Source organism: Perognathus longimembris, chromosome 4 (genome assembly GCF_023159225.1).
Source record: "Perognathus longimembris pacificus isolate PPM17 chromosome 4, ASM2315922v1, whole genome shotgun sequence".
Lineage (NCBI taxonomy): Eukaryota > Metazoa > Chordata > Mammalia > Rodentia > Heteromyidae > Perognathus > Perognathus longimembris.
The window spans coordinates 85,219,256-85,231,043 of record NC_063164.1 but is presented as its reverse complement, the minus strand read 5'-3'; positions in this window follow the sequence as shown (position 1 = coordinate 85,231,043).

The following is an 11,788-nucleotide window of genomic DNA, read 5'->3' as shown; positions in this document are numbered from 1 at the left end:
AATATTTTACCTTTGTCATAAAAATATGTTAAACAGTTTTTTGTGTTTTTTTTTTGGCCAGTCCTGGGCCTTGGGCTTAGGAGGCTGAGCACTGTCCCTGGTTTCTTCCCGCTCAAGGCTAGCACTCTGCTACTTGAGCCACAGCGCCACTTCTGGCCATTTTCTGTATATGTGGTGCTGGGGAATTGAACCCAGGGCCTCATGTATACGAGGCAAGCACTCTTGCCACTAGGCCATATCCCCAGCCCCTGTTAAACAGTTTTTAAAATAACATAATGTGCTAAGTACCATGACTAAGTATAAAACCGGCTAGCACTCACTGATCTTACCTTATGTCAGGCTCTATGCCAAATTTATTAAAATATTGAATTCTTATTGAATTCTCAAGGAAGTCTATAAAATTGACAGTATTATCCCTATCTCACAGAGAAGAGACATGAATGAATCCAGAGATAAGGAACTTGTTCAAAGTCACACAGATAGTGGCAGAGCCAGGAGTCAACTCTGTCTCCTTATCAAAACTGTGCCTTTAACCTAGCTGGTGTGTAACAGTGAATAGCCTCAGGAAGGAGCGATTTAAGGTCAAAAGGGTTAAGGAGCTTGGATTTCTTCATACTTTTTCAAGCTAATGATGTAGCCTGTTACTTTTTCATGGATATTGAAAAGACTGGGTCAGTGACAAAGTCTGTACTAACTATGGTCCAGTAATTATATAAACAGATTGTATGTTGGTTTGTGGCTGTTGCTCATGACCCCCCCAAACCCAAGAAGGCCTAGATGAATGTATGCTGCAAAGAAAGAACCCCAAATTCAGGAGAACCATCATTTTGCAGCAAGCAGAAACAAGTCTGAGCTAGGAGAAAGGTAACATTGTCACTCAAGATTGCTTGGTGCAGGGATCGGGAACATGGCCTAGTGGTAGAGTGCTTGCCTCCCATAAAGGAAGCCCTGGGTTCGATTCCTCAGCACCACATATATAGAAAAAGCCAGAAGTGGAGCTGTGACTCAAGAGGTAGAGTGCTGGCTTTGAGCAAAAAGAAGCCAGGGACAGTGCTCAGGCACTGAGTTCAAGCCCCAGGACTGGCCAAAAAAAAAAAAAAAGATTGCTCAGTGCAAACATCATTCCAAGATGGTGTTTTATTGAGCAAAGTAACAAAAGAAGGAAGAAAGAAGAAAGACCTACTGACTCTAAAAGCTCCCCCATCTGTGTGTCTCTGTCTTGTCTGTCTCTGTCTTTCTGTCCTTCTCTTAGCTCTCTCTCTCTTCTACTTCTTCATTCTCCTTTTTCCTGCCCATCTCCCTCTCAGCTATCCTTTCATTCAAGTGGTCTTCATTCACCCTTATGATCACAAGAGAGCTGTCTCTAACCAAATGGAACAGAATATGGCCATTTTCAATCCTTCTAACACAAGTCCTGGACTCAAGTCTCTGTGGCTGTGATTGGCCTGGACTGTGAGATGTATCTATCCCTAACCAGTCACTTGTACGAAAGTCCAATCACTGGACGGTATGTTATTCTAGTTGCCTAGAAAAGGGCTACAGCCCTTCCTAGGGCCAGGGATCAGATTTGCCAACCTTACCATGTGACCTGACATGGGATTTTCCTTCTCAGAAAGTCAGAGTGCTCTTAACAGAAGACAGGGTAGAAAATGCTCAGCAGATAAAATAAACATTGCACCCTGGGATATATTATTAAAATATCACATATAAAAACAGCAAGCTACTTGGGCATGTAAGATGAAATGTAAAATGATTCCAGTAAAATTTGCAAAGTTCCACCAATCTCAGTGGTACTTCTGTAGAGATGGTGGCTGACTGCTGGTGCTCCCTATGAATTCAAACAGTTGAGGCAGTTTTCAGAAGGCTGTAGCAGCTTGACTGCACCTAATTACAGTGTTCATGGGGATTTGCCAATACAGAAATGGGAAAAGAGACAAAGAATGGGAAAATTGTTCCAAGTTAATTGGCTTGTAATTGATTCCAGTATCTTCCTTTAGTGTGATACATTTTTTTTCTACTGAACTTGGCTAAAATTAAGAACCAGGAAAATGTTCTAATATAGTCATACCCAAAGGAAAAATCGATCTCCAAGAAAATCATTTAGGCACTCACTGTTGGTATTGGAGTAATGCAATACTGTGGTTGAGAAAAGGGAATATCCTCATTGTGTCTGATGAATCTAGGTTAGAGGTACGGGAACCAAAAAGTTAATGCTGGGGCTGAGGATATAGCCTAGTGGCAAGAGTGCCTGCCTCGGATACACGAGGCCCTAGGTTCGATTCCCCAGCACCACATATACAGAAAACGGCCAGAAGCGGCGCTGTGGCTCAAGTGGCAGAGTGCTAGCCTTGAGCGGGAAGAAGCCAGGGACGGTGCTCGGGCCCTGAGTCCAAGGCCCAGGACTGGCCAAAAAAAAAAAAAAAAAAAAAAAAGTTAATGCTATCACCAATGTGAGGGCAAGGCCAAGGGTATTTTTTTCTCTGTTATCTTTTTTATTGCACTTTTTATTATCTTTAAATAGTTGTTCAAAGGAGTCATGTGTGGTCATAATGAGAATGTGGGGTCACAATGGGTCTGTGATATCACAAGAGTGATATGAGGGCACAATGGTAATGAGGTCACAATGAGGACATGATGTCACAATGGTCTGTGAAGTCTTAATGGCAACATGAGGGCAAAGTGGGCATAAAACACAATGGTGATATGTGGTCACAATGAGGATATGAGGTCAGAATGCATCTGTGAACTCACAATGGCAATGTAAGAACAAAATGGGCATGAGGTCAAATAGTGATATGAGGTCACAATGGGGATATGAGGTCAGAAGAGGATCTGTGAGGTAAAATAGTGGTATGAGGGCACAGTGTTCATGAAGTCACAATGAGGATGTGAGGTTCCAACCAGAATGTGAGGTCCCAATGTGTCTATGATGTCAAAAACATTTCAGGAGGGCATAATGGTCATGAGATTGCCAGGAGGACATGAGGTCATAATGGGTCTATAAAGTCACAATGCCATTGAGATGGCAAAATGGGCATGAAGTCACAATGAAATGAGGTCATAATGTATCTGTGAAGGCACAATGACAATAACAGGGTACAATGGTCATGAGACTAAAATGGGGATGTGTGGTCACAATGTGGAATATGAAGTCACAATGGTTCTGTGAGGTCAGAATAGCAACGTAAGTGCACAATGGTTATGGAGTCACAATAGGGATGTGAAGTCACAGTGGGTCTCTGATGTCACAATGGCAATGTGAGGGCAAAATCAGGATGAAGTCTCAATGGGTATGATGACACAGTGGGCCTGTGGCATCACAATGGCAGTAATATGAGGGTATAATGGACGTAAGGTCACAATGGAAATATGAGCTGCCCATTGTGATCTCAGCTTGCTTTCATATCACAATTTTCATATCACAGATCCATTCTGATCTCACATCCCCATTGTGACTCCATGACAATAATGCCCTCATGTGGGCCTTGTGATATCACAGGCCCATTGTAATCTCATATCCCCATTGTGACCACATATTCCCATTGTGACCTCATGATCATTGTTCCTTCTAATCGATACTGTAAACTCACAGACTCCCTTGTGTCTTCATTCCATTGTGACTTATGCAGTTTTATGTGACATCACAGTCACATTGTGACATCACATCTCTATTGTGACCTTATAAATATACTATACTATACTATACTATACTATAGTGATCTAACAGAACCATTGTGACCTCATATTCCCATTGAGCCCTCATTTCCAATGTTACCATCATGTCTATTGTGCCCTCATAGCACCATTGTGACACCACAGATTACTTCATACACATTGTGAATTCATGCCCATTTGTCCTTACAAAGCTATTGTAACTTCATAGACCCATTGTGGCTTCCTTATCATTGTGCTCTCATATCAGTATTTGGACATCACACACCCATTCTGACCTCATGTCCAAGGTCCCCTCACAATGCCATTTTGCAGTAACATTGTCATTGTGACATTACATCATTGTGACTTCACATCCTCATTGTGACTTTATGAACGTTGTCCCATCATATCACCATTTTGACTTCACATACCCACTGTGGCCTCATATCCTTTGTGAATTTACAATTTTGTGACCTCATAACCCCATTGTGAAGTCACATGGATCTGTGATGTCACAATATCAATATGAGGGTAAACAGGGATGAATTTGTGATGGAGATGTGAGATCACAATGGGGATATGAGCTCACAATGGCTCTATGTTATTAAAATAGCAATATAAGAGCACAAAGGTCATGAGGTACCAATGAGGATATGAGGTCGCAGTTGGTCTGTGAAGTCACAATGCCAATGTGAGAGCAAAATGGACATGAAGTCTCAATGGGTATGAAGTCACAATGGGTCTGTGATGTCTCAATATTTGTAAGAGGGAACAATGGACAAGAGGACACAGTGGGAATATATGGTCACAATATGCATGTTATGTAACAATATGTTTATGATGTATTACAATGGCAGTAGGGGCCCAATGGTTTTGAACTTAACAATGGGATTGTGATGTCACAATTGGCCTGTGAAATCACAAAGTCAATATTAGGCAAACAGACCATGAAGTCACAAGGGCAATGTGAGGCCACATGTGTACATGAGGTCAGATTTGATCTGTGATAGCAAAATGGCGATAAGAGAGCACAGTGATGATGGGGTGTCTATGGAGTTGTGAGGGCAAATGGAATATGAGGTCATAATTTGTCTATAGTGTCAAAATGTGGATATGAGATTACAATTATCATGTGGCCACAAAATGAGGGTGTGAAATTACAATGTATCTGTGAAGCCATGCCGGTCTTCGCTCTACCTCCCATCCGCGTGGAGGTCCTGGGCCTCTCTGCCACTTCCTGTGTGGTCCTCTCTCAGTCTCACGCATCCCCTGGCCAGTAGGGATTGACTGCAGGAGCGAAGACCACGGTAGCCTCGGGTACCTTGTGGTTGCGGGATGCCCCATACCCGCCAAAGAAGACACGGGCACGTGGGGTCCCGGAGAACTCTCAAGGGATGTTCTGAGCTTAATAAGGAGGGGCTAACAGTCTTATACCAGCAGAGACACGCGAAGGAGAGGGACTGGCCAGGAGCCAACAATAGGCTACAAGCGTGTACATCGCGGTGATGTCACAGAACTTCCTCTATGGGCAGAGACCACAGCACCCCAAGGACCGGGCCTCTGGGGTCTCCTGCTGCCATGGTGGCACATGTGCTTGCCGCTGAGGGGCGGGGGCTGGCCTGGCTTCTTTTCCGGTGGAAGCCGGAAAGAGGCTGGATGGGCTAAAGCCAGCTATCTCCTCTTAAAGACACAGCCATCCCCTACAAAGCCACAAGGGCAATATGAGAACAAAGTTGATATGAAATAACATTGTATATGAGGTCACAACAAGTCTGTAATGTCACAATGACAAAATAAGGGCATAATGGGCATGAGGTCACAATGAACACGATGTCATAGTGGGTTTCTGATGTCAAATGACAATATGAAGGCACAATGTTCATGAGGCCACAATGAGGATGTGAAGTCACAATGGCAATATGAGAGCAAAAATGAGCATGAATTCACAATAGGGATGTGAGGTCAAAATGTGTCTGTAAAGTCACAATATCAATATAAAGGCATCAAAGTCAGGAAATCATAATGGAGATATGATCTCAATAGAGATAGGAGGTTACCGTGTGTCTGTGATGTCAAAATGGCAATTAGGGTGGTCAGGTCATAGTGGGAATGTGAGGTCACAATGGAATTGTGATGTCACAGTGACAATATGAGGGAATGACAATGGGAATTAAGACACATTCAATATATAAGGTCGCAATGTGTCTAATATAAAAAATGGGCCCATGGACATAATGGGATATGAAGCAATAATGGGTCTGTGATGTCACAATGAAGATATGGAGGCACATGGTTTTAAGGTTACAATGGGTATATTAGGTCACAATGAGTCTATGATGTCACAATGGCAATATGAAGGCAAAATCACAATGAAACACAATGGGTATATGAAGTTACAGTGATGATATGAGGCCATAGTGTGTCTGTGTTATTATAATGGCAATGGCACAATGACAAAATCATCGTGAGATTACCATGGCTGTGTGGTATCACAATAGGGATATGAGATCACAATGGGGATATGAGATCACAGGGGTGTGTGATGTCAAAATAGTAACATGAGAGCACAATGTTCATGAGATCACAAATATGAAGTTACAATGGGCCTGAGGTCAAAACTGTGATATAATGGCTCAGCAGTCATGAAGTCACAATGGAGATGTGAGGTCACAATGGATCTCTGATGTTATGGTGATATGAAGGCACAATGGGCATAAGGTCAGAGTGAGATGATGTCACAATTGGTCTGTGATGTCACAATGCAATATGGGGGGCACAATGATTATGAAATCACAATGGGGATATGCGGTCATAATGGGGATATGAAATCACAATGATAATATTTGTACAAAATGGGCATGAAATCACAATGGGGTATAAGGACCAAATGGGGATGTGAGGCCACAATTGAAATAATCATGTCACCTTTTGAGTATATTGGCTATTATGACTGGGTCCAAGCTTTTCTGACAAATTGAAAGCTGTCTCATTCTCTTTCGTAGCTACCACCACCCAAATATCTTCTTTCCATTTCCATAAGTTCGGTCATAAATTTGTACAACTATAATGATGGCAGAGAATATCCATGTCTATTGAAACGCCCCATTTCATAGGAAGAACAAAGAATAAGGATGTCCTCACAACATCTTCTCTTCTAGCAAAGATTTTCTTAATGAAGCGTTGTGAGGTTGGAGCAGGGTATTTATCACTATATGAAAATGGAAAATAAATTTGCAAAGAAGGCAACCAAAGCATGATAGTTTATTTGAGCTAAATTCAGTTGAATATCCCTGCCCTCTTATATCCATTATAGGGTACCACTTCTACTTCTGCCAACCCACTAAGTAAAAGATTGAAAGTATTGTTCATTCAGAAAAAATTTATCATTGTCACTAAAGAACATGTGTTAGCTGAAGGAAGCCTTTCTTAGTCCTCACAGCCATATTTTCTTTTTCTTTTTTTTTTGTTCAAACATTTAGCCATTTTTTCTTATTCAGCATCTTTGTTCTGTCTTGCCACCTGAACTTCAGTTAACAGAATATGTGTCATTATATCATTCTCTAATGTTTATCGTCATCAATGTTCAAGTAAAGAAAATTTTCATCCTTGAACAAGACTTTCTGAAGGACAAGGACCATGTAGTGGCTCTCTAGTGTTGCATAAGTAATAACTCCAAGAAGTTTGAAACAGAAAGTACACATTACATCATTTCTGAGCATCAGTAAAGCTAGAGGTACCTAGAGTCTTTTCCATGGCCATAGCCACCTCAAGGTTCAAGACTTAACAAGCTAAGCTCCCCCATATGGATCTTAGCCAAAGACATCAATTTCTTTTCTGTATACCTATTCATTGACATGAGAGGGCCAACTGTTTTGATTGGACCATTGTGTTAATACCATTATCACAGAAATGACATAGTTAGCATGAAAATAGTCCCCCTTCCATTCTCTCTCTTCATTTCTCTCTCCCTCCCTCTCCCTCCCCCCTCTCTCTCTCTCTCTCTCACACACACACACACACACACACCACACTTTCATATGCACACATACATGCTTTCTTGCCTTCCACCTTCTCACATGAGATGATGCAGCAAGAAGACCTTCACTAGACATGAGCTCCTTGACCTTGGACTTCTCAGTCTCCAGGACTGTGGGAGAAATAAATTTCAGTTTTTTATAAAGCTTTCTCTCTTGATTATTCTTTTATCACAGCATAAATTTAAAGCAATACATGGGAGTATGAATTTCATTCCACCTACTTCAATGTGCGAAAATATAAAGAGTTTTTATAATGAAATATAATTTTGACTTGAGTCCTTTTCCTACCAGAGTGGCAAATACATGAAATATAATACCATCGATAAGAAACAACTCCCACTTTATCTAGGATGTTCAGCAATTCAAGGTAGATTAATTACTATAGAGGAAAGAGGGGAAAGGGGGAAGACATAGCTTATTACTCTGTGTCTCTGTCATCTTATACGCTGATTCTTATCCATGTGGCAGAACCCCTTGGATTCAAGCTCTTCCAATCTCTCCTCAGCTTCACGCACTGCCCCGGAGGTGAGGTGTACACAAGCACTGTCAGGCCTGTTGGCTTTTCTGTTCTCCTTTGTTGCCTTTTATCTGTCTTTGCTCCTCACTTTGAGCCCAACTCCAACCCAAAGGAACTTTAATTACTCCAGGGAAGGAGTATAGAAAATAGAAATTCTTGTGTGTTCAGCCTTTTCCATGGAGTCCACCTATTTCCCACCCTTAACACTTTTCTATCATCCCTCAGCCAACTTAGGGCACTTCTGCTGTTCTCCCTTCTGGGCTAGGCTTGGAAACATGAAGCCAGTGAGTTGGAGGCTGCTCTGCCCTCTCACACATAGCACACTAAAAGTGAAATATAGTACTTAAACTATTAAATTACTTCCTTTCTTCAAGTATCTTCTTAATTTCACTCCCAAACATTAGCAATTATTAATTCTACTTAACTGTCAAGTATATTAAGACCAAGACCATCAAGACAGAGATTTGGGAAAGTGGGGCTGTAGCTTAAGTGACAGAGTGCCTGCCCTGAGTAAAAAAGTGAAGAAACATCACCCAAGCCCCAAGTCCCTGCCTCAGTACTAGTGTGAAAGCAAGAAAGGGGAAAGGGGAAAGGAAAGAGAAGAGAAAGACCGGAGGGAGGGAAGGAAGGAAGGAATAAAGGAAGGAAGGGAGGGAGGAAGGAAGGGAGGGAGGGAGGAAAGGAAAGAGGGAAAGGGAAGGGAAAGGGAAGGAAAGACAAAAAGAAAAAAGAAGGAAGGATTGATTCAGTATTTTAATGCTGGAATTAATTACCTTTCCATTTAAATACATCAAAATAGACTTTTACAGGTAGAAGAGATTAAAAATCTATATAATTATCTGAAATAATATAAGCAATCAATTCACTTTATTCTTTTCTCAGAAGGACTTTGACTAAGAATTAAAGGCAGGGGAGGGAAAGCCAGAGCAAACAAGGGAGTGGGTAACACTCTTCCACAAGAATTGTATTCATTTTCTTATTTATGTAGCTGTAACCTCTCTGTACAACACCTTTACAATAAAATAAAACAATTAAAGACAATTTTTCATTTCTGTACTTTGTTCTAAATAAAAAAGAAAGATTAGAGCAGCAGCAAGGAATATTACAGGCTCTCATATGATTTCTCTTTGCTTGTTTTCTTTTTCTATGAAGATTGTTATTTTTGTGGCTGAATTTATCTGTGAGTACTGTTATTTGGATCAGTTGGTGGAATACTCTAGGAGCAAATATTCAAGACAAATAACCAATGAGCATGACCAGCATGGCTAGCTGCAGACAGGATGGAAATGGCTCAGTGTCGAATTTCCTTACCTTGTAAGATCAGTTATGGAAATGCCTAGCTGATTGTGAGCCAATGGCATCTTCTCTGAGCTTAGTTCAGGGCAAGCCTCCCTCCCTCTTGTGCAGTTAAAGCTCTCTACACAGGAAGAGGGACTCTGCTACAGAAGAAGGCTTCCAAACTAGCCTAAAGTTGTCAAATAAAGCTGATGATGTATTTTACAGCTACATCAACTCATAGCATATTTATTAACTGAAAATAGAAAACCTTTTTCTACAATGTGCTCTATCACTTGTCAATTATACAGAAATGCTATTATGTATTAATAAAATATAAATGAACTTAAAAGCATTCTCGAACTCATAATCATTTTGTCCTTGTGTACTAAGCAGTAAAAAGACACTTTTAATAGAAAAGCAAAACAATTATCCATGGAGAAGTCAACAATAATGTTTTACACTAAAAGGATCTTGGTGTTCAAAATTGTTAGGAATAATTAATGGAAGTTATCCAAGTCATTCAGGCTCAAAACATCTTGGAAGCAAAGGGTTTCAGATTAAATGTGAAATATTCTCCAAGATGATCTACAGATCGATGTAACTCCTGCCAATACTCCAGTGGTTAGCTGTTGTGCTCTTTGTCTGTTATTTTCTTGTAGAAACTGGCAAGGTCATGAAAAAGTTTTCTTCAGAATACTGGGGATCCAAAATATCCAAAACAGTGTAAAATAGACATGTACATCAATAGACTAAAACAGAATACAGAATGTAAATGTTCACATTTACAAGTAATTGATTTCAACCACAGTGCAAAGAAAGGAGAAAGAGTAGCCTTTTCAATAAATGGTATTAGGGTAACTGACTATCCACATGCAAAAGAATGGGAATAGATTCCTACTGAACACCACATACAAAGTATTAACTGAAAAAAATGGTTGATGGACCAACATGTACAAGTGAAAATAATGAACTCAGGAAAAATAATAAATATTTGTGGTTTGGGATTAAGCAATGATTGCTTAAATAAGCAGCAAACGCACACGTAAGCAAGCAAATAAACAATAAATAGGATATCACCAAAATTTAAAGCATTTTTACTTCCAAGAACATCATCAAAGTAATGAAAATACAACACAAGGAGAAACTATATGTGAATCCTGTATCTGGTAAGAGACTGGAATTCAAGATATAAAGAATATTCTTGCAACTTAGCCATGAAACAGCAAATAACCTAAGCTGGAAAAGGGCAAAGGACATTTGTCCAACAGTATTTTTATTTTTTTTTTGTAAGATGTCCTTAGGCAAGGAGGTACCAAAGACCTATATATTTGCTTGATAACCTGTCCCCTAACCCCTCCATTTTCTTAAGCCACAATGGAATCCTTTCTGTTCCTGGGACAGCTCCAACATCTTCTAGCCTCAGGACCTTTGTGCTTGCTATTGTCCTTTCTCAAACATTTCTTTTCCAACTCAGTCCACAAACCTTGCCTTTTCTTATTTTTTGATACTTATCATGTATCTGTTTCCCAGAAATGTCCTATCGGAGCAAAGGATTTGATAGGCATTTCTACCAAGAAGATATATAAATGGCCAACAATGGACAAAAATACAGCTAATATAGTTGATCATTAGAGAAATCTATCATCAGAGAAACATTGTGGCTACTGTGGAAAGCTGTTTTCCAGTTTATCATCATGTTATACAAGACCTATTACATGACATTATTCTATGCCTGGTTTTTACATTAAAAAAATTTTAAATCACAAGTTGAGCACCAGTAGTTCATGCCATTAGCTACTCAGAAGGCTGAGATTTGCAGATCTCAGTTTGAAGCAAGCCAGAGTAGGGTGGAACCCTTATCTCCAATTAGTGAGAAAAAGAAGTGGAAATGTGGCTCAAGCGATATAGCTTAGTGAAAAAGCTAAGGGCCAGAGCCTGGTCCTTAGTTAAAGCCCCAGTATCAGCGCTCTCTCTCGCTCTCTCTCTCTCTCTCTCTCTCTCTCTCTCTCTCTCTCTCTCTCACACACACACAGACACACACATACACACACACAGAATTAAAAACACATATCTATAAACACTGTACTTACAGTAGTAAGTACAAAAGTAGACAAAAAAGTGAGAACAGCTTCATCAACTGATGATTTTCTGGGCTATATATGCTCTGTTAGTCACGTAGAAGCCATCTTGTTTATCCCAATCCACTGTCACAACATCAGAGTGTTTGTATTCAAATTGCCTTGTACTTAATAATGTCCCCCAAATACACAGCCAATGAGGAGCAACAGAGTGCTGTCTAGAA